This window comes from Acromyrmex echinatior, chromosome 2 (genome assembly GCF_024713525.1).
Source record: "Acromyrmex echinatior isolate Ae372 chromosome 2, ASM2471352v2, whole genome shotgun sequence".
In the NCBI taxonomy this organism is placed as follows: domain Eukaryota; kingdom Metazoa; phylum Arthropoda; class Insecta; order Hymenoptera; family Formicidae; genus Acromyrmex; species Acromyrmex echinatior.
Window position 1 is genome coordinate 16,683,196 of NC_141853.1, and position 24,071 is coordinate 16,707,266.

Consider the following 24,071-nt stretch of genomic DNA (forward strand, 5'->3'; position numbering starts at 1 on the left):
AATATAAAGTTGCAAAAATGTTTTCTGCATTTTAAATGGTAAAAGTTTCTCCAAGAATGTTAGTGGATATCATAAGTTGGCGTTAAGATGGTTCCCATGTCTGTCCAATTTTTACTCTTAAGCGCAACAATGAAAAGAAAGAGGAAACTTAATTGAAAAAATGTTTATCTCGTTATTCGGAGAAAAAAAGACTCCTCGAGCATCTCGCGACTTGACAGACTTTATTATACAGAACCGTTTATAGGCTGAGTAGGTCGCAATCGATTCCGGAGGAAAACGGATAGAAAATAGATGATCGTTACGTGAAGGGCGAGGCAAAAGAGCAGAAATATTGGTTTAGTGGACCTCCATAAGACACGTTTCTTTTCTTGAATGCCATGAAACAGAAAATAGATGCAAGGAAAATCGAATATTACTGGCTAGTATGTCGCTTTTGTAAAATCTTTGTACAATTGGTTGAAATTGAAAAGAAGTTGCATTGAATTTTATTCCTTTGCTTGATAATATTGCTGTTTAGTTAAAATTTTATACATTGGTCTAAAATGTAAAAATTTTATAAATATTTGAATATTTACAATGAATATTTAATTTTTCTATTATTCTCTTTAACATACAAAATTATATATGCTTAACAAGATAGAAAGAAGAATAGAAATAATTATTATAAAATAAACAATTAGATTAAAAACTAGCATACTAATTTCATTTCACTTTAATTTATTATTCCATTAACTTATATTACGTTTTCTGACCAATAATAAGCTATTATTGTTAGACTCTATTTCTATACTTCTAATATAATAAGCTTTTTTGTATTAATGACATTCATCCTCTAGTCTTACTCGCTCTCTACATTAGCGTAATATCATTACATATTTCGACACTCACAAATATTTTAGTATTTTGAAACCGAGAAAGGGACAAAATACTCTCGGGAGAGACAAAATATACAAATATATCAAAATAAAGAAGTTTCTTTCTCCGAGACAGAGGGACATTAGCTTCGTTCATGCCTGCGGCACGCGGTCGAACACGCGTGGAGGCAGCGAACGAGAATGGAAGGAGGCCACTGGCTGCATGAGGCTGCCAGCTATTCAATGAGAACGAGAGAACAAGGAGAGACTGAGAGAGATAGGCCGCATGACTGAGAGGATAGTTTCAGGGCCGTGCTAGGGGTAGCGACGGCGGCGGCGACGGCGGCGGCGGCGGCGGCGACGATGATGTAGAGTGGGAGAACAGAGTCGGAGCGACCCGCGGTCGGTCCAGGGATGATCCCAGCTGTATCTATTTATATGAAAGCCAAGGGAGCGCACAACCTGTTGGCCCTGTGTGCTCGGGTTGTGCTGTACAGCGAAGCGCGCGTCATCGTTCTACACGATACGACTTTCCCGATACCGCGTATGAGCTGGTTGGCTGGTTGGCTGACTGGCTGGTTGGTTGGCTAGCTGGCTGGCTACTTCTCTCTTCGTTTCTCATGCGAACACAGATGCACCGCTGTACAGCACACATACGCACGGCCAACCGGGCGTATACGCGATGTTAAACGAAAGTGGGTCAGCCACCAACGTATAACTGGGTCGACACTCGCGCACTATGCTGTTGCATCCTTCGTATATCAGACTCTCTTAGATGAGCTCCTAACGAGAAACTGAACAGAATTCGATGCTTCGTACAGTTAAACTATCGATAATAAATAATGGGACATGCTCGCTGACAAGAATTTAAAATGAACTGCTTTTTCGAAAATCTGCCAGAGTCTAGAAATATGAACGATCAGTAGTCGAAACCGGAAATATGCAAAAATCAACATCAATGTTTTTGTCCATACTTTGTTATTTATACTCTTGACGTTGAATGCAAACTTTATAAAACAATCTATACAGGCGGTATGAAATAGCGAAGTCAATATGAGCGTATATATTTACAAATTTCGATTTTAAAAGCACGAGTGTTGATTTTATAATGGATACATTCAATTTACGGCTGTATTTTATTATTTAAAATAAAATGAGAATTCAATATTTTACCAATTGTACAGTTTATCCTATAAAAGAGGAAACTAAATTTATGCGGAAACAATTTTGAAAGTACATATTGGCAGATATAATAATTTAGACCAAATTATGTAATTTATATTGATCACTGTTAGCGAAAAGAAACTTCAGATTGTGCTTGTCTTTCAATTTTACAAATTGCGGAATACAAAACAGATTTTCACATAATTAAATCGCGAAATGTTAGGACGTCCTAAAATCCAGATTAGACAAATCCAGATTAGTAATTAATTATTTTTCATGATAAAACGTTCGAGTCGCCTAAATAATGGGAAACGGCCATTGCTGGCTAGTTAATCCTACCACGTTGCATTTTCGTAAACCTCTTGTACCTTTGGCATTATCTTGTAATATGGAGTACACTTTCTACCCCTCTGTCCGATTATCCTCACGAAATTATTTCCTCATTATTTTATCACCTGCATTTTCATTCATTAAATTTGAATCTCCATATTTTTTCATTATTTTCTTCATTAACCCTAAAATTGCTGGCGATTTATTTCTATTATTTAAGTATACCATCTATTTTTAAAAAAAATAACAAAGGAAGAAAATTAATTTTCCAATCATGGAAAATTTTAGAAAATGGAATAAACTTGAAACTGTTATAAACTTGAATTATTTTTAAAAAGATTGCACAAATTAATTATTCTTATTGTTTTAGTAGTTTTAGTATTAAAAATATTTTCTATAGATCTTTTTTAGATTTTCGATTGGCAATCGCCGACTTGGCACAATCAGTGGCTGCATTTCTCCTAAACAACTTTTGCACGGGCAAGGCTTACGGAAATGTTAAGCAGATCGGAGGCAACGTGCTTATTTAGACGCTATATCGTTCATAATTGCGATCATTTAATTACATTCCTGCACGGTTCCATGTATTCCATAGTCCTGAGACGTCCGATATTAGAAACACGTGATTATATTATATTAACGGCTATCATGGCGGACGTTATTATTCTAATTTCTATTTTCATATCGGATATCCCATCGGTAAATACTATGAAAATAACTACGAAGGACGTGAACTGACCTTTGTCGCTTCATTCGCATTCTAATATCCTTGGAATCCGAAATGTGTACGTTCTATACGTTTTTTTGTTTTTACATTCGATTAAAACCCCCATTTTATTTGTTTTCTTTTGAACGTTTAGTTAATTCAATTACTGCACCTGAAATTGTTGCAATTTAGAGGATTATACCTGATTTTAATCGGACAGTTTTCCCGAAGAAACGCGCACTCCAATATAAAGTCTGATAAGAGAAGTTTAGAAAAGAAACTTTAGAAGTTTACTGAAGTTCTTTTTAGAGAAAAGAATGTATTATTACTTTGCATTCCGCAAGAATTAAATTTAGCAACTACTAGTCAAATATAACTATAGTTAACTTAAAGTAAATATGTATTATTGCAATTACATTTTTAATCGGAGAATCTATAGGATATCTATTCATATAATTTCTGTGTACTTATCGTTATTTGAAATTCGAGTAGTATTGTTTATTCAAGTTACTAATCGAAATCAGATCAAATATTTCTTTTTTCAAAATGATCAAATTACCTTTGCATTTAATCGATTACATTTTATGCGTAAGTCACTGGAATCAGTTACCAACTGCACAAACGCAAGAGCATGACTATAAAAGAGGCAAGGGATGAATTTAAACATAAGGCTCGATTACATCGCGCTCGTGCGATCTAATAATGTTTTACACGCGCGACAATGTACGTTACATTATATTGGGAAGATACAACGCGTGTGTTTCGATTTCGCATACGCGTTCATAAACCTCTAGCGTGTTTTATAAATGCGAAATAACGCGAAATAACGCGGGATATCGCGCTTTGGACCATAATGAGGCACGCATGAAGAATCTCTTCCGCGCAATTCTGTATTATTCCCTCGCATTGCGCTTCGTGTCACGCTCCGCTAATTAAAATGTCCACTCTTACAGTGGGAAAACAAGCATGAATGTCGTAGTCGAACAAAGAAAGAGAGGAGAAAAGAAGGAAAGCATAGAGAAAAAGAAAAAGTAAGGGAGAGAGAGAGAGAGAAAGGGAGAGAATATTATTACGGCGAGTTTATCAAAGCTTGCGCAGACTAATTGTAAGACGAACTTCTCGCATCGCGAAACATCGTAAACTTCTTCCTCTAAGGACTCCCAATTCGGGCCAGATAAAATCTTCAGCGAATAAACTCGCGCGCAAGTATACGTGGCGAATGCACGAAGTTTCGAAGCTTGTTGAGGAACTCCGCGGACCTGTTAATAAACGAACACATGAATCAAAGAGTTTGGCGGATACTTAATAATTGCGACATACGAAGTCATTTAGTTGGAATGTGTTTACTAGCATATGCAGTCATGTTTGTGCGTGTGTGTTAACATTCGCTGTTGCAACTCCTTCCCGCAAATTTCGCGACTAACTTCTCGAGAATGTGCTGGTTTTCGTGAATTCCGTTAATGTTATGCATGCGAGACAGAAGCACATGCACTTTACCTAGATATGCTTTCTGAACAGTTATATGTGCCTAAGCACGCAAAGTTCGAATAAAATTTTTAGAAATATGCGATTGAAATTACTTTCAATTCAAATGTGACTTTTTTTTATTTCTTTAATCTCAATATTACGTTTATTTTTATTGTAAAATCCCGTGATTTGAAAATTTCGATATTTACTATGCATGGTTCGTTTGAAACATACAAGTACGCAATGCACGCAAAATCGTAAAAGAGTAAATTTTTACATTCGTTATTATACTTTTAATTGGTGTTTTTTTTTTTTTTTTTTAATTGTGTATGTCACAGAAGTCAGGAAAATAGAATACGAAATTGTTTTTTAAATTAAAAATTTTGTAAAGAAAGCAATTGTTTAAGCTACTACTACTAATTATATCGATCTATATATCGTCCTAGTAGTATCATTCGCATCAAACGCACCATAAAACTACGAGTAATGACATTTCGGTAATACCGTTGCTAATCTATCTCGGAATGTTCGTTGAGCCGTTACATGTCCACTCGACAAACGCATGTTCAACGTGACATACGAACATTTCCGATTAATCCGTATTACATCAGTTTTACGCGATGTCGGACAAAAAATATAAACCTATATAAGTATCAACATAGCGGAAACAAATAGGGATTAAACCAAGCGCGAACGTGTTGAAAGTGAAGAGAGATTCATTCGAAGCCGAGTCCATGCTATGCGTACGAATGAATGCAGAAGGGCATTTAAACGTGGCGAAATCCCGCGCTACGCAACGATTAAATTCATCCATGATGTAGACATGACGTACACATGTGCATTTATATATGCATTTGCTGATAGTAAAAGAATATTGGAGCAATCAGAATTCCAGATCGACGCGACGCAGTTGCGGACGCCGAATAAGTAATTGGTTCGTATTATTGATTTTGTTAGTAATGAAAGAACGTCATTAGCGTAGGATGCGATTCCGTGGTCTTTAAATAAAATACTGACAAAAAAACGCGAAATTTTAATAAATATTTATTTAAATATGTTTCTAAGTAAATATTTATTAAATGTAAACATAAATTTATTTAACTTATATTTATAAAAATTATTTAATTTAACTATCATATTTTTTTATTGAATAAATATCTATTAATACTCTAAGTAAATGTTTACTTAGTACTATCCAAAGAAATATTAGGATTTAATAAATTTTTGATCATTAATATGATGTTTCATTCGAGATAGCAGTAGAAGAACAACGTTAAAGTCAGACTGTCGAACGAAAAAAGTACCAACACTACTCGTCTTGTTCTATCAGTAGTAAAAGAACATTGCTGATCCAACTGAGCAAGAAACCTGCAATTGACGAGGTTCTAAGGTGATCCCCGTGGAAAATCCGTAATTTCCTCGCTGCCAATGGACCGCCAGCGGTCGATATTATACGCCAACGGCGGTTGCTCTCTATCGCGCGATTGAATACCCGGCGAAGCTATCGTCCGATATTGTATTTACGCCGATGGCGGTTACCAGGAGTAGGCACGGCGACGCTCTCTCTCTCCTCCGGCACGGTCGAAGCGTTCCTCGGCGAACCGAGCCAGCCGAAGACCGGCGGAGAGAGAGGCCTGACAGGCTTGCAGGGAGACTAAACAATGCTGCTATTGTGCTGGGAACTCCATTAGAGGCACCAGGCGATTCTGTCGTACTGGAGAGACAGCAGGAGAGAGTGCAAACGTGGGCGAAAATGAGATGGGACGACGGAACGACGTGGAAAAACAAAGAGCCAACGTCTTTTATTGAGATTTCGCGCAGCCACGTGCTGAGTGCTACTCGACGATTCATTATACGTACGTACGAGAATTGCCCGTTTTACGCCCCGGGGTCGATTTGATTAACTCGAGAAGGGAAAATAGGCTCGATTTTTCGCGATTTGAGCGGAAGTGGTCCGCCAAATGGAACGGTCTCTTCATTCGCTGGCCGCGAATCACGGGGCGATAATTCGTGTTTTCTGTTTCGATCGAACTTCAATCGTTTTGGTTGAACTTCAATCGGAAGCGCGTTACATTCATCAACGGTCTGGATTTACAGGAAAAAAGGGGAACACGCTCGCCTGGCGAACAATACGGTGGAATGAGCGCTTCAATTACTTGGGCACTACCACAAGTGCATCCTTCCGGTCTCTCTTCTCATCTTTTCTCCATTTCTTTTTTCACTCAGATATGCGTTACCCAAGATTCTGCATCGACCAATTCCATCAAAACTATTACATTCCACAATAGTTGTAATTATTACTGTAGGATTCTTTATTTGATTTGAAATTAATGTGCTTTAATAAAATTTTAAATTAAATGATAAAATATATTAAAATTATTTCTTAAAAATTTTATTTAAAAAGAATCATTTTCTATCATATTCTCGTTGAGACTCGACTTCAAATTAACCAAAAATTCGTTAAAACCTAAAGTCGATTATTCTGGACACTCTATAGGATATCGGTACAAAAATCAAGATTAATGGCCAATGAACTTTGGCCTAGATTATTCGCGATATCCCTAGTAGTTCCCTTGAGTGAAATATTTGCGGCAATAAAAACAGCCGGTGGAATAATTTCTCTGTTTCTCCCTTAGGGACATGTAGGTAGTCGATATTCCGGTTAATCCTTTGGTCTTGGACCTTTCGAAGGATCCGCGTGGAAGAAAATCTTTTTGGGGAAAAACTTTTTCTTCCTGGCTGGACATAATCGACAATCTCCCTCGGAAATTTTTATCGAAATCCTTGACTCACGATGATTTTCAGTTTTAGTAGTTTTTTAATCTAGATAGATGCGCAAATTGAATGAAAGGACGACGCAAATTTTCAGAGCGATTAACTTCCTTTGACATACCAAGCTTACTGGCGTGGATAGCAAATCTTCTTGCTTATTCAAATTTATGCGACATAAGGTTTGGGGAAATCACGTGGAGCATACGATTACCAAAATTCCATGCCTCTGCTGTGTCGCATTTCAATTAGATTGAATCAATAAATATTCCAAAAATTCCATTACGTTATAGGAAATCTAGAAACAAGAACGATAGTGCTAAACAATGCGACTAAATGATGTTTGAGATATATTAAATATAATATAAAAGACTAATTTTTAATACTTTAAAATTTAATTTAAGTAACAATAATTTATTTATTAATATAATTTATTTATTAATATATGCATATATTTAATTAATTACTTTTTAAAAAATTGTCATTAAAATTAATTCCTTTATCCTAGTATTTGTGGTTACAAGAACATTTGATGAATTTTGTGATATTCTGTTATAAATGTTATCCAAGTTCGAAATTTAATTAAATTATCAGTTTCATAATTATTTTCCAGAAACGCGACGAAAATCCTTTACTTTCAAAAACATGATAACTTCATTAAAATTGCAATTTATCGATGAATAATTTATATAATATAAAATGTGTATATGTTGCAAAAAAAAAGATGCATAGCCTCGAGGCTTGTAAATATAAAGTATGCACATAATATAAACATTGCATCGCTATGTAGTAAATAAATTCCATTCGCGGATTTATGTTTGGCCTGTTCAGTGCGTTCAGATATATCGAAATATTGCATGACTGGATGGATATTTCTTTTAACTCGCGTATGATTTTACGTAATGAATCTGTATTTTAAATATGAAACTGTTGAAAAAAATATTTTGCTATTGCAAATTTATATTTGAAAATTCTATATTTTTCACACAAAAAATTCATTACTTTGAATCATTCATTGTGCTTTTTTTAATTTGCTCAAAAATCACTGATCCAAAAGTTATTGCCTAGTACGGATTTAATAATTATTATGATTCAATCTTTGACGTTCTTTAAAAAGTAAGTACATAAAAGTCGTATGTTGTAATTTATTATTTAAATAGTGCCGCACACGCGTTTACATTTGAAATATGATGACAGGTAATGGATCTGGAAAAAGTAAGGGTCTAGAAAGGGATCCTCTCGCTTCTCAGGGAATATCCTTGAATCACGACGATTTTCAGTTCTAGTGTAATCTAGATGGATGCGCAAATTGAATGAAAGGACGACGCAAATTTTCAGAGCGATTAACTCCCTTTGACATACCAAGCTTACTGGCGTGGATAGCAAATCTTCCTGCTTACTCAAATTCATCGTGCGACATAAGGTTCGGTAGACCACTAATATGAGAAATCTGCCTGATCTAAGGAATTTTTATATTGAAAAATGGCCCGTAAATATATTACGCAAATATATTACATTATTTAGTGCGCAAATATGTACATTATTATTACATTAGTACATTATATTACATTATGTTACACATAGAAATAATTCTTGCTTTGATGTAGTTTAATTAATTCAACAATTCTGCTTTTTGAACTTTATTGAAGAATACTTTTCAAATAATAATATGAAATACTCTACGTAATCAAGATAACGTTTGAAGCAATATATTACAAAGAGCATCAAAGAATCTATGGCACTTTTTGATTTCGATCAAAAAATCTTGTTCGTTTACTTGCGTTCTTTGAAGATTACTCAAACCACAAACAGCATCCGATCATATCGGAAATGAAGAGAAGATGAACCCATCAACATGAAAGAGAAGACCGCACGCGAGGGTGGAGACAGAAAAAAACTCATTTTGCCGTAATCTTTTTCTAATCACCTGAAATGCTATCGACAAATCTCTAAATGAATCTTCTGACATGAAAGCGTAATATTCGATATCGGAATGAAGTCGTGACGTTCGCACTTTAATGATGAACGTACTTGAATGGAGCTTTAGAAATGATATACGGAATTACGGAATTACGGAAGTACTGAAGTACGGAATTTTCTAAGAGAGGACTTGTGAATTCATGAAATTATGCCTCGCTAAATTAACATTTTCAACTTAATTAATATTAAATACTTAATTAATATTAAAATTAAATATGACATACATATTTTTAAATATAAATTGACGTTCTAAACTTTTCAGCTCCTATCACATATCTTTCTCTTTCCGAATTGCGCGGAAACAACCTTAAATTTCTCATTTTCTTTTTAGATAAGAACTTGACAATGTTAAAGTGCCGATTAATATGCTAGTTGGATCTCTTCCGTGATTCATGAATTATTTTACAAGATTTTTTACAAGACTTCTCTCTTAAACACGTTCAATGTTCAGAACTATATTCTTTAAAAACGATTCCATTGAGTATTTTCTTATTAAAATTTCCTATTGGAATATATACCAAGATATAATTAAAATATCGTTACATATATTTACTGAATGTTAAACTAAACTTTAAAAATTAATTCTAAAAAATACTATTATTTTTATTCTTCGGATAAAATATTTTTTTATTTAATTATAAACAGAGGGAATTGTGAACTAAAACTCTTTTAATTTCTAGCAATGCCAATTTATTAATTGGCGATAGTTCTCATTTTATTATATATATTTGTCTCTGAAAAATTTCTTATAATAGAGTCGAAGAACTTTGAAGTATCCTGTACGTCATATCCTGACACGATCTCGAGTAACTGACACTCAAGCACCGACGAGCCTTGAGAACGACTTTTCTCTCTCAACAGGTGGTACTGAAAAGAGATTGAAAAGAGAGGTGGTAGATGTACTTTGGCTTTCTCAAGATTGAAGCGAAGCCAACAATCACTTAAAGATATATACAATCGCTTTGACTCGCGTGAATACCCACTCGAACATCCGCGACAAATCACAATGAAATTTTCTACATAACTTAACTGGGTTTGCTAGCTAATATAAAAATAATAAATATAAATACAGAATATAACATATCAATTTTGAATAACATAACATTTAGAATATATTTGCAAATTAATCGAAAATCGGTTGAAACGATTATAAGAAGTTTCTAAAGAGCGAGCGAAAGATATAATAAATTAAAATTGATGAATGAAAATAGTAGAAAATAAAATTAAAAAATTACATATATATATTTATTAAATTATAATCCATCAAATTAATCAAAATTTGCAAATTAATAATCAAAAATAAATCATTATATTGAATTGTAATTATAAGTATAGAATCGAATTTTTAAATTGTGACATTAAGAAGTCTTCTTTAATTAAGGAAGAAAGTTTAATTATCTGAAGAATAAGGATAATCGCATTTTTTAATAATATTTATTCTGATATTATAAAACTGAAATGAAGACTTGCATGTGTTAAATAAATGTTGTAATGCTGTCAAATGTCTAGGAAGAAGTCCCCTTTGATACATTGATCGAGTGGGAGATAAGGAACATGATATCAATCTTCCTGACAGTATCGCGTAACGATACACTGTTTGCCATGCATCAGGTTCTTATAGTTACTCTATTATTTTCTATTTTTATATTATAAGTTATATTCTATTCTTATATTTCATCATTTCAAGCCGAATAGAGACACCGGGAAGAGAACTCGATTTTCTCGAGGCTCTAGTCGACCTAAGTTATTTTCGGAAAGTCAATAACGTGCACTTCGGCGATATATACGGAAGGGGGAGGGAGCTGCGAAACTTTGTCGTTCGGTTCCAAACGCCATGGGCCCGAAGCCACGCGTCTAATTCGATAGCGTAATTTTGATGGGCGTTAGAAGGGTTGCCAGCTAGGTGTACAGAAGGGCAAGAGAAAACAAAGGCAGCAATTTGCGGTGGCAAACGCTTGAGAGAAAGTGGGATGCAAGGATCCCTATGCCTATGAGATTATCTATGAACCGTAATGCGTCGTTGCGATATACGGTAAACAGGGTATCAATCGATTGATCGAAAGACCTCTGTCCACCTTTCGACTGGTATAATGAACCTAAAAATTTTCGTAAATCTCTTCGGAAAAACCTTGAGTTCGTGCCTACGCAAAGGAAACGAGTCTTTCGTCAAATAAGGGTGATAGGGGCTATAATGGATACGGGATTATATAGAGAGAAGAGACTATTCATACCTTTTGCCCAAACAAACAACGTAAAATTAATATTTTCTTTTCGCCAGATTTTATTCTTATCGTGTAAAAAATTATGAAATTAAATTAACAAGTTAAAATTTTCAATTATAAAACTTTTATGTCCTGTGTCAAGATAAGATGATTTTCTTATATTTTCTACTATTCTTATTTGTTTTTTATGATACATATTTTTTGTCTTTATTTGTAATTTCAAATTTTTCTCTTAATTATAAAGAATTATAATTTAAAAGAATTTAATAATACACACTCTATTTTAAATCAAGCAAGATAGCATGAAATGAATTATATACAAACGAATATGCATGAATTACGATGAACATCCCTGAAAATGTGAAAGAATTATTTGATAGAATTATATCAAAAAAATATATTCCCTTTCGGAAGATTTTAACAAATCCGGCCTGTTGTAAATGATAGAATGTTCGTCAGAATTCTGAATTCTGGCAGTAAAAAGGGACAGCTTTAATCTGAGTAGCAATTCGTAGATGGTGCTTGTTTCAAATTCTAAGCGAAACCAGATGGAGAATTTATGTAAGATGAATGTAAACGCCCCCAGGACGAATTTGCATTAGCACACCGTGAGATAAAAGCGAAAGATGAGATCGAGGCGAAGTTTGCGTTTCAAGGAAATATTATATATGTAACAAGATAACGATCCAAGTGTCGAGAGAAAGAAGAGATGAGGGGGAGAGGGGGTGTAAATTAACAGAAGTGAAGTTATCTAAGAAATTTGACTTTTGATTATATTAGCAGTTAAAGATGAAAATGAGAGATGACCATCACGATATGTGCCGACCATTATAATATCACCCAGACGATACGCGATTTAATATTTAATATTAAAGTTATACTATTAATATTAACGACAAAAATATTTATAAAAGTGAGAAAAATTAATTAAAATTTTATTATTTAATTTCTATCTTTTATAATTTTATATGGATATATATTTTTTCCTGCAATAAAAAACAAGCAAACAAAAAGAATAATCTATGACGTTGTAGTGCGATTGATTTTTGCTATATCGCGAAATCGAAAATCTAATTTCTGTTTGTAATATTCGCGTATACATTAACAAAGTAACATAGAGCCATTGCGATGAAAAACGTTTTGCATTGTGCATTTGCGAAATAACAGGATTACCATAGAATTCGAGAGAACGATTTCGTGGCGACATTAATTACGTTCGCATGTTACGCCTAAAAACTGACGGTAATTATTCAATTTAGCGGTTACCTCGGTGAATAACGCAATTGAATTGTAAAGGAGTTGCCTCGTGATGTACAATGTGCTTAAACCGCAGCGATATTTTAATACCTTACAGCGGAATTTCTGTTTTAGCGTAATGGATACCGAGTGAAAATTCGCGGTGTGCTTTATTCAGGCAGAAATAGATTTCGCATAAGGGAATTTTGAAATAGGGATTAACAGCGAAAGTTTTCATTTTGTATAAACTTAATGTAATGATAAGGCTATTGTCGCGAATAGACAGATCGCGTATAAGACTGTTACTTTCTGACGATATTTCTTATATTCGATAGATTTGATTTCATATAGAATTCGTGGTTATGTAATTTTATTAGTGTCACACAGATATATGTAAATTTTGTTATATTTATATAGCATGATAAACACGATCTGGCATTGATTAACTGAAAGATAGAATTGTATCACAAGATTTATAACACGGCTTATCTAATTCATTCATCAATCACATGTCAATTTTGCCATGAAGTTATCCGATAATTCAATATGTTTTGCCTTAGCAACCAATTTAGAATTAATTGAATTGAACGCTTGCATATAATACAACTACTTTTTACTACTTTTTACCATGTTACTCTGTAGTTGTTTAAACGTCACATGTGCACAAATAATTTAATGAGAAATTATTATCTCAGTTCTATATTATATTATATTCTCTATGCAATTCGCTTCCATTACATCACTGTTGTGTGATACAAATTCACATAGTGAATTTTCTGGATATTTTAATGAAAAACATTACATCGAGTATACACACAACCCGAAATAGAAACTTGTAGAAAACTACGTAAAATAGCATTTTCTCGGTAAACTCGCATATTAGTTTGCAGTAAAGCTATAATAACACATTCACAAATTGTTATTTAACTATGCAAATAATCATCGCTTGCAAACTGTTATTTAACTATTAATTAAAATAATTATTATGTGAAGGATTTTGATATATAGTAAATTTTTTATCAATAAAAAATTCATAGTAGCTAATTAACATAATACGCTAATTATACTTTTCACTTATTAAATTAATATAAATACACTTAATATGTCATATACTAACAAATCCAAAATATAGAAAATTAGAAAAATGTATATCGTGCAATGTTAAGGAAATTTTGAAATTTAATAGAAATTTCAATAGCAGCAAGATATTTGATCACTTTAAAATTTATTATAGATAAAATTACCTGGACTACCAGAAAAGGAAGAAGTTTTACAAATTTTTTTACATAATGTATATTATTTAGCTGCATAATGTATTAGGTGTTGGAATTAATTCGTAGCGTTTTACAAGTGATGGGAAGTACTTTCATTAATGTATTTTTTAATGCTCATGTGAAATAAATAACATTCTTTCATTAAAAAACGCTACGAATTAATTCCAACACCTAATAATAACTATTAATAAATATGTAATAGCTTTAACTAAACCTTTTGTCTCTACCTTCATTGAATTATACTCTAAGAGATAAACTTAGAAAGGGAACTTAGAAAGAGAATCGATAAAATGCTAATTCAACAGCTAGTTCAAATATCGTCGATATTCGATCGCGTCTTAACATGTACATAAGTATAGATCGTTTGACAGCAAACGTAATCGCAAACCCTCTCTAGAGATATCCAATGTAACACTTTGTACATACACACGATACCCGTCCACTTGCTTTACCACCAGTGATCGTCCACTACGGGTATCTAATTACTTACGTATCGGAACGCATCGGTGACGGTCATAAACGAAGCTCTTCGTACAGTAGCTGCACCCTGTTGCAACTGCTGCAATATATAACGATATTACCCACTACCATTCGCGTAAACGTAAACCATAATTGATAGCGATCGATTCATATCAAAACCGATTATTCGAGTCAGACATTTATTGGTTAAACTATTTTTAGACTTTTGTATCATTAGAATCAAATACATATACTAGTGAAAAGAGATGAAAAATTATTGTATTGATAGAAGAGAATTAACTACAGAAATGTATTAACTTTTAAAGGAAAAACCAATATAAACTGAGAAGAAAAAAGAATAAAATTTCTTTTTTTGCAAAAGAAGAAAGATGTTAATGGTTGTTTTATCGATTTATTAAGCTAAGTATAATAATTTAGCAGAGAAATTCTAAAACATATCGAGATATCAAATGTCGTATAAAAACATCCAGGATTTATCGACAAAATATAGTTCTAGCTTTAATTGCTAACTAATAATCATTTTATATTTCTCTACCCATATATATTATCAGTTTGAAAAACACTGAACATTTGAAATTTATCCTATATAAGGTGTTAAAAAATCATTCAGTATTTATATAGCAGATATCATGCTAGATTTTTTAATATTATTTCATAGAATGTCATACTAACTTCACAGAATCTACTTTTGAATATCCGTGAAGTTAGCACGATGTTTTATTAATATGAAAAAAAATTATGATAGTTCTAGTAGTAGTTTTCATAGCAGTTTCTTGTAAAAGTAAAAAAGATTTCCACATTTTTTTATACTAAAAAACCAAAATTGAAAATATGACGTGTTAACTTCGCGATCTAACATGATACTTCTTCTCTGAAGTACAAGAAAAAGATAAATATTTTCACTTTTAGATACAGATTCCATTAATACTACGCGGATACTATGTATGTAATTTGAAGACAAAGTTCCAATAATTATCAATTTTAATACTCTGCATAAGTTATTATAGAATTATTATTTATTTATTTAAAACATTAAATTTTTGCGCGTTAATTATTAGGTGTTGGAATTAATTCGTAGCGTTTTTAATGAAAGAATGTTATTTATTTCACATGAGCATTAAAAAATACATTAATGAAAGTACTTCCCATCACTTGTAAAACGCTACGAATTAATTCCAACACCTAATATTTATACATGCAATCAGAATATTAACCTGAATGTTAATCAGAATAGAATTATGTAATGTAATTTTTTCTGTCAAGAAACGAATAATTGTAGGTTTCTTAATATATAATATTTTCAAAACAATAGACAATTATATATACGCATTTACTAATTTCTCGAATTTGTTAACAAAAAGTATTTAACAGCATATAATATTAAGCTATATAGTTCACCCGATATACACAGATAATTTTGAAGAATGTATCATGTTATTATTTTCCAATTCCAATTAAAATTAGATTGAAACGAAAATTTCATAACTACGTGAAATGTTTGACAGTTGAACGGCAATTATTAATCACATTCACCTATAATTGTACGTGCACATAATTGGAACGCATACATATATAACCGCAAAAAGAGACGTATCTACAATTTCCGTGGTGCTTTCCGTTACAATTTCGAAAACTCGATTGTGCACGCGCACAATTTAATTGTTCACCTCCTGTACTTGACACATCACCACGATATTTGTCAGGAGCAGGAAACGCCATTCGTATCCTCTTTTTACTCGCGCGATTTCCTGAAGTTTTTACCGCGAGTTTCGTGGACTTAATCGTGTTTCAAGCGTTTTCTTTCCACAAAGCGAGTCGAGTGCGTAATTTATCTACATGTATAAGTTACAGAATTTGTAAAATATATACCTGATATATACCTGAACGATAATTAAATTTCTGGATTAATTTTTAATTAATATTTAATTAATTTTTAATTTTTAATTTTTTCTTGATAAAAATATGAATATTGTGATGCTTCTCCAATAGTTTATGAACATAAAACATTTGTTTTTCCGATAACTTATACTATCCGATATATCGAAAGACATTTTAAGTAAGAGATTGAATACTTTTAATTAATTTTGTGCTGATAATTTAAGGAAATAATTATTTAATATTAAAAATTATTTAATATTAAAAATTGCATATTAAATATTTGTTTAATATTTTACTAAACAGTTGGGGTGTTATGAAAAGAAACTGCATTTTCGTCAAAATGCGTTATGTTATTTTCTAACTAAGAGAATGAATGTTTTCACAGTTTAAGTGTCAGATATAAAAACCGAGTGCAACTATCTCGCATAGCTCGACAAGCTGTATCTCTATCTCGTCTTCTGCATTCCAGAACTGATGGAATTTCCGACCGTTCAGAATTTTGTTTTATTTATAAAAGCGAGTAAAAGAATAAGAACTATCTTGTGAATCATTAAATTATCGTCGGATATTATCAAATTAGATAATAATCTTGAAAGTGATATATCAGGATAATCATAATATTCTAATTTATTTCGTGTCCTATTTTATTTTCTATTTATTATAATTATTGTGTCATCAGCATAAAATATTGGAGTGAAGAAAAAGTTCTACAGAATTTGGTTAGTTCAAAATTATATACAGAATATATATTGCGAAATTTTCGACTATCTGACGTGAAAGCTTAAAGTTTTTCCTAAAAGTTTGTTTTTAAAAAAAAAATCCTATGACTTTTTGTTACCAAATTACACGCGGATTAAATAAAAGAGCATTCTTTTTGATTACTCATAATTCCGTTAAAAATGATCGTGCCGTAATTAATAAAAGAGATTCTTAAAGCTGAAATGTTATCAAATGTGGTGTAATTGCCAATTTTTAAACAAATAGAATATATGTACATTTGAGTTAAAAATGTGATACTTTTTTCCATTGTGCAATGATTATACATATATAAGGCTAGTAATATCACATTTGTAACTCAAAAAAAAATTTCTATATATTTTACATTTAAAAAATTAGTATGATACTATTCGATAGAGCAACGTTTCAGCTTTAAGAATCTGTTTTTTCTTAATTGCAGTACCTATAATGATTTTTAATGGAATTTTGAGCAATCAAAGTCAGAATGCTCCTTTTTCCTTAACTCAAAAACAAAAAATTGTAGAAACATTTTTAAAAAATAATTTTGTAAAGAAAACTCCAAACTTTCACGATAGTTGAAAATTTTTGCAAATTTTTTTGGCACGTAACAGACTCACAAAGTGAGAAGAAAAATTTTTCTTTTTTTCAGCTCGTAATTTTCTATACCTATATAAAAATTACAAAACTCATAAATGCAAAAAATATAGTAATCATTCAAAAGAGATTTTAAGCTTTAAAAGCCTTTTTTTATTTTGATCATTTTTAACGAAGATATGTATATATAATTTTGAATTAACAAGATGTCACAGAACTTTTCCTCCAACTCAACAATTTTTGTTGCAGAACTTTTCTTTTTTATAAGAGATGGTCTTAAAATTACAAAAATGCGCGATTGAGCTATTTGATTGTTCTTCTTTGATATTGCACTCAATTATAACGAATTGAAAGTACATCAGTATCGGAATACACGAGTTCAAGGAATAACCTTCAACTATCGAGATAGATACGACAAAGATTCCTTTTCTTCTTATCAGTGTTTTCTCCTTTTCTGTGCTTTCAGCGTTCTATTGAAAACCAACCGGGCTTCTTGTCTTCTTGAATTTTGTTGTGCCACGAAAAAAACAAGTTTCAAAGTACAAGCGAAGTTATTTCGTATCGTTGATTCTTTTGTTTGAAGAGAAGCAAAAAATAGAAATAAAATAATTAAGAAAATGATTCCAATGACGGCGAAGCAAAAAAGAGAGCTTTGTAACTAAATTCAATTCTTCCCACGGAGATATATATGAAATATATACTAATAAAATATTTTTTAATCACTTTGCAAATTTTAATATTATTTTTATTTTTATCTTTATTTTATTTTTATGTTTAAACATTTTTGCAGATAATATCTAATAATAAGTAATAATAAAGAAATAAAATAGAAATTTATTTTATATCTCCACATTTTATATATTAGGTGTTGGAATTAATTCGTAGCGTTTTACAAGTGATGGGAAGTACTTTCATTAATGTATTTTTTAATGCTCATGTGAAATAAATAACATTCTTTCATTAAAAAACGCTACGAATTAATTCCAACACCTAATACATATGTTATAAAAAATATATGTTATATATTTTTATTATTTATACATACTTGTGATACATTTCTCTATTTTACGATATATGTTTGACTAACGAAAGCGCAGAAATTGGAAAGCATCTGATCGATAAATTGAAAAAAACCTAAAAATGAAATGTAAATATGATATTTCTGCTTACATTCCTTTATTACTGTACAGATATTTATTAGCAATCTATTTTAAATTTTTTACTCAGCTTTCCTCACGAAAAATTCGTTCATTTGCACTGACTTTTTAACCAATTTAATGGCTAAAAAGCAACAGTGTCTCATATATAAAGATAATAACGAAGACAAATTCTCTTTTAAATAAAAAGAGGAAATTTGTTTTCTTTTTATGCTCTCTTATACACATGATATTACTTTCCTATAGCTTTAATGTGTATATTTTAATTAATTATAAAATAATGAACAAAGCAAAGTTGCGCACGACAAATTGATATTAAAAATATCAAAGTAGTTATATTATCGCACATTACGAAACTTTGTAATGGTAATCTGTATAAAACTAATTTATATCTATTTTACATCAATTGAATATATATTCAAAATTCAAGCAGTTGTAACTTTGTTAAAAATGAATGAAATTTAAATTTTAAAGTAGGGTTTTAAAGCATAAAATCTCTACTTTTGAAAAGTTATTATGTCTTTTGAGTTTATGTGAATTTGATAACTTTTACATATAGAAAACAAGCTGAATAAAATGGGAAATTTCCTTCTTATTTTGTGGGCTTGTCATGTGCCTGCTAAAATTTTCAACTTTCTAACGTGGAAGATTAAAGTTTTCCCTACAAAATTTTTTTGTTTCCAAGATTTTTTTGTATTGATTTTTGTAAATGTAGTAGTGCTGAGAACTTTTGTTCCAATCCAATATAATAAATTTATTTAAAAAATATAATATATTACAGGACTGTATATGTGTGTGTGTGTGTGTGTGTGTGCGTGCGTGCGTGCGTGCGTGCGCGCGCGCGCGCGTGCGCATGTGTGTGTGTGATAACACAAATTAAAAATCGAAGCCTTAAACATCTAGCTGAATCTTTTATATATATATATATATTTAAAAAAAATTTTTTATTCGAAACCAATAAATATAAAAATAGAAGGATTCAACTTCAAAGAATTCGACTTTAAAAGATAAAAATAATATATTAATGAAAAATTTATTTATTGATAAATAAATTTTCCATTAATTAATAAGGATGTCTAATATTTTCCATTAATTAATAAAGGTGTCTCTTAAATATGTTTTTAATATTTCAAATATGCTTTAAACTATTATAAAAAAACATATTTAAAACATATTAAAAACATTAATTTAGCATGTTTTAAATTGTTTAAAACATGTTTTTTACTAACCCTGCGTTTTAATAACACGGAATGTGACGACAAAAATCAATTTGAATTGCAACTTCTCGTGAATTCCACATTGTAATCGCTGTCACGTTTCGATTTTATGAGAGTTCCTCGGATCTATCCGATTCTTTACTTCGATAATTCGATGATCGTTAATTAACCGCGCAGAGCTCACTAATCGAATAACGGGAGGAAATGTGATTTATCGACGGTGTTGGTTGACGCTTTGGAATTAATAAGCCGACGATGACAGTTAACGATCAACAAGGACGATTCGTAATGGCATGAGAATGATGACGAAAGAGAGAGAAACAAACAAGTCGAAAGGGAAAGAAAAAAGATAGCTGTGAGGGTCACACGTTGCGCAGAACAACTTTATTTTGTCTTGTTGCAGCGCCGTTCATCCAACCTACTTAGCATCAATTAATGGATAATGGTGATAGACTAACAGGTATAGTCAATATTGGCGAGAATACGCTTTGATAAAACCCTGCGACGGTGTGATAATTATAAATTCTCACTCTCCCTCTTCCCGATATGCGAAAAGAACGAAAATAAGCCGATTGAAGAAAATACGTCCTTGGTTTAGAGAAATTGCAGTGCGATTATGTGTCCATCTCGTTTGCGTATTATAATAGCATGGCACGATAATTATCATCGACATTATTCCGATATCGTATATCACATCATGAAAAAAGAGATAGTGTCCTATCGATTAGCCTGTATTCGAGGTACTGTAAATTAGAGAGCTAATGAACGTATGCATAAATTCGTAAATTTAATCGATGATAAAATGAATAAATGAGGAAAATTTCATAACTTATAGATATCAATTTTCGTGAATTTAATTATAGAATTTATCGGGGAAAGTATTATTAAATATTATAAGTATTAAAATATTATAAAAGAAAGATGAATAATTCAATTAAACTTTTATTGGAAAAAGTGATTCCGAATTAAAGAATTTACTGATGAAGAAAGATATGAATAATCCGAAGACTCTATGTGTGTGTGTGTGTGTGTGTGTGTGTGTGTAAATTTTTGATATCTATAATTAATTTTATAGAGACTCCGCTCTTTATTTAAAAGATTATTTAATATATCTTTTTTACAGTTCTTTTTTTCGAATAATAAATTAATATTTGAGGATTAGAGGTAAAAATATAAAAGGCAAAATATACCTATTTATGTTAGTGACGTTGTAACGATTATTGCGAGCGAGTGCGAGCAAATTCTCTTACAATTACACAATTAAATGATCCGTCCGAATTTGGCCGAACGAAGTGATTAATTGCTAGTGACAGCGCGATGATCGCGCGTAAATGCGACAAATAAACGTTTCGAGAACACCCATTGCTGACATGTTGACAATTTCCAATCACAATATCATGTGATTACCGTCAATATGCTCGGAGCCAATATAAACGGATGTCGTTTTGTACGATGGAAATCCGTACGGCCGTGATCATAATAAAATTTATTTCATTTGCGCATTAACATATTAAAACGAACACGCCCAAAACGCCTATGTGTTTGTTTATTGTGAAACATCGTTATTAGCGCTTTGCAAAAAATTTGCGACCGGCAAAGCACTGCCGCACCCTCTATAACTGCCGTTTCCATTTGTAATCGCGGAAATAATGTACCGTTTCGCTGCCGCCCGAAATTACGCTGTGACAGTTCATTAACGCGTCTCGCACGTCATATTCCTGCTGAAACTTCTCACTAGTCGATTATATTCGATAACAATAATTAAAGGTATTCATCACCGAAGATATTCATCTTGCGGATCCTTTAATCCAAAAAAGATATTAATAGAGAGAATAGAAAAATGAGGAGAAATAAATTTTTAGAAAAAGAAAAAATTCAACCTCACTGGCGACATAATATGTCAAATAACCTATTGTACTCTAAGGAATATTAAATATTGAATTTTAAATATTGAATATTTAAAAAAAATTGCTTAACGCAAACTTTTTCCGGCTATTATTATTATTATTAGTTTGTTAAATAAAGATTTAAAAATTTATATCACGTCGAGATAAGATAATTATGCACGAGAATTAATATGTTCCAAGTTTTTATATTTATATATTAAATTACATTACTATTTTCAAGCCTATTTAATATGTGACTATATTCTTTACTCGATAAAGTATAGCAAACGATGCGTAAAGTAACTGCATAAAAAAATAATGATGCATAAATACGTTGAGTGTTCTTACATCTTACGATAATTACTCTTTCTAACTATAAACGCATAAATTTCCCGGCACCGCCTACATATCGGTGGTGCATTTGCAAACTTTTTTACCGTGTAACGTGGAGGAGAACAGAGAAATGTCAATGCCTATCACAGCATGCACACTCACACACACACACACACACACACACACACACACACACACACACACACACATGCGCACCTGTTAAGCGACGGGACAACTTCGTTACTAGACACGTGCACACTAATTAAAACGTTCTAGTTCTCTGCGGCTGGTCGGAACAACAAGTGGCACACGGCATCTCTTCTGCCACTTCCATTTCACCCGTTTACTTGGTTATTTAAATGATCCATTAACAAAAGCAATTATTTTTCAATTAATTAAAGAGTTGCAAGAACAACTATAGAAAGCAAATAATTCAGTGTCTTCTATCTTACGTTTGCTAGTGTCGAAAACAAATATAATATATGCGTGGAACTTGTAGCAATTCGTTGTATTGCACGACATTCTTAGTTTAATCGGACAATTCTGTTATTTATTACGAGATGTAAGAATATTTGCTACGAAAAACGCGTGAGAGAGACGTTTCAAGAAAATTCAGGAATAACGGTTGTACATTTTTTACGCGAATATTGTTGCAGTATATTACGGAGGAAATGTTGCGAACTTGCGAAATAAAGTACCGTCGTACGATAATAGAAATGTTTAACGCAATATATGACATATTTTTTTGGAATTTAAATAGTAAAATTGTACTCTCTCGATGAAAAAAGGTAAACACTTACTGGTGAATTGCACCTTTACATCCGCTTCAAAAATCGAACGCATGGATTACATGGTTGATCGAAAAACTTTGCGGCAATTAAGCACCTCGGGTCCCTTTATCGATCGAATTTACGTTAATCTAAAATCCCGTCTCTCTTCTTGTCGAAACTATAAAATTTCCGTGAATTTGAATTTTGACTGGCAATAAATTATCAAAATATAATCTTTATATTTTTATTTCCGACAATAAGAAAACGCTATAATTGATATAATAATATAAGTTAATAGCGTTTCATATATTTTCAGAAATAACATGAAGAAACTTTGACGAAGAAAAAAAGAGAAAATACTAATTTAATTACGCGTTTAATTATTATAATTACTAAATCCGATTACTTTATTGTTTTTATTTTAGAATACACCTTTTCGCAGCTTATTGTAACTCCGCAAAATGTAATTGTAAGTTCTTGTATTTGCTTCAGCATTTTCTATTTCTCTTGAAAACGTCGTAGATATACGTTATCATGGTGGCATGCTGTTACTCAGCATATAATGCTAAAACGACCTCGAGAGAATGCCGAGGTGTGTGTTTACGTCGCCGTGATAACGAGGGCTACGCTTCGGAGGAACGTAGCTTTGATCTCGCATCGTCGATCAAAGAAAACGCGACAACTCGCACTTCGTGTTCTCGCGAAGCATCCGCATTACATAAATGCCTGTAACTCGTTACTTTTTGAAAGATTACTTTGGAGGCGCTACGGTAACGCAATAAAAGCTGGACGTCATACAACAAATGTTGGAGAAAAAATTAATCTAACTGTGATTCACAAAAGTGGTCGAAATTCGCGATAAACTTCAATCGGCATTCATAATAAAAAAAAATCAGTCTAAGATTGTCATGATTAATTAAAAACGGTCTACTCACCTCGTGAATAAAAAATTTGTATTGAATTTTTGACACAGAGTGTTACTTTAACATAATAAATAACACAATTTATGTGTAAAT

The 24,071-nt window shown here is 31.9% G+C and overlaps 1 protein-coding gene and 1 long non-coding RNA gene across 3 annotated transcripts in view; one reads left to right on the forward strand and one right to left on the reverse strand.

Moving 5' to 3' along the window:
- The window catches only part of rsh (Rap GTPase activating protein radish), a 135,243-nt gene that overhangs the window by 99,508 nt on the left and 11,664 nt on the right, over nucleotides 1-24,071 (reverse strand). The gene's annotated exons all lie outside the window — the stretch shown is intronic.
- The window catches only part of LOC147910553 (uncharacterized), a 126,667-nt gene that overhangs the window by 64,270 nt on the left and 38,326 nt on the right, over nucleotides 1-24,071 (forward strand). The window lies entirely within an intron of this gene.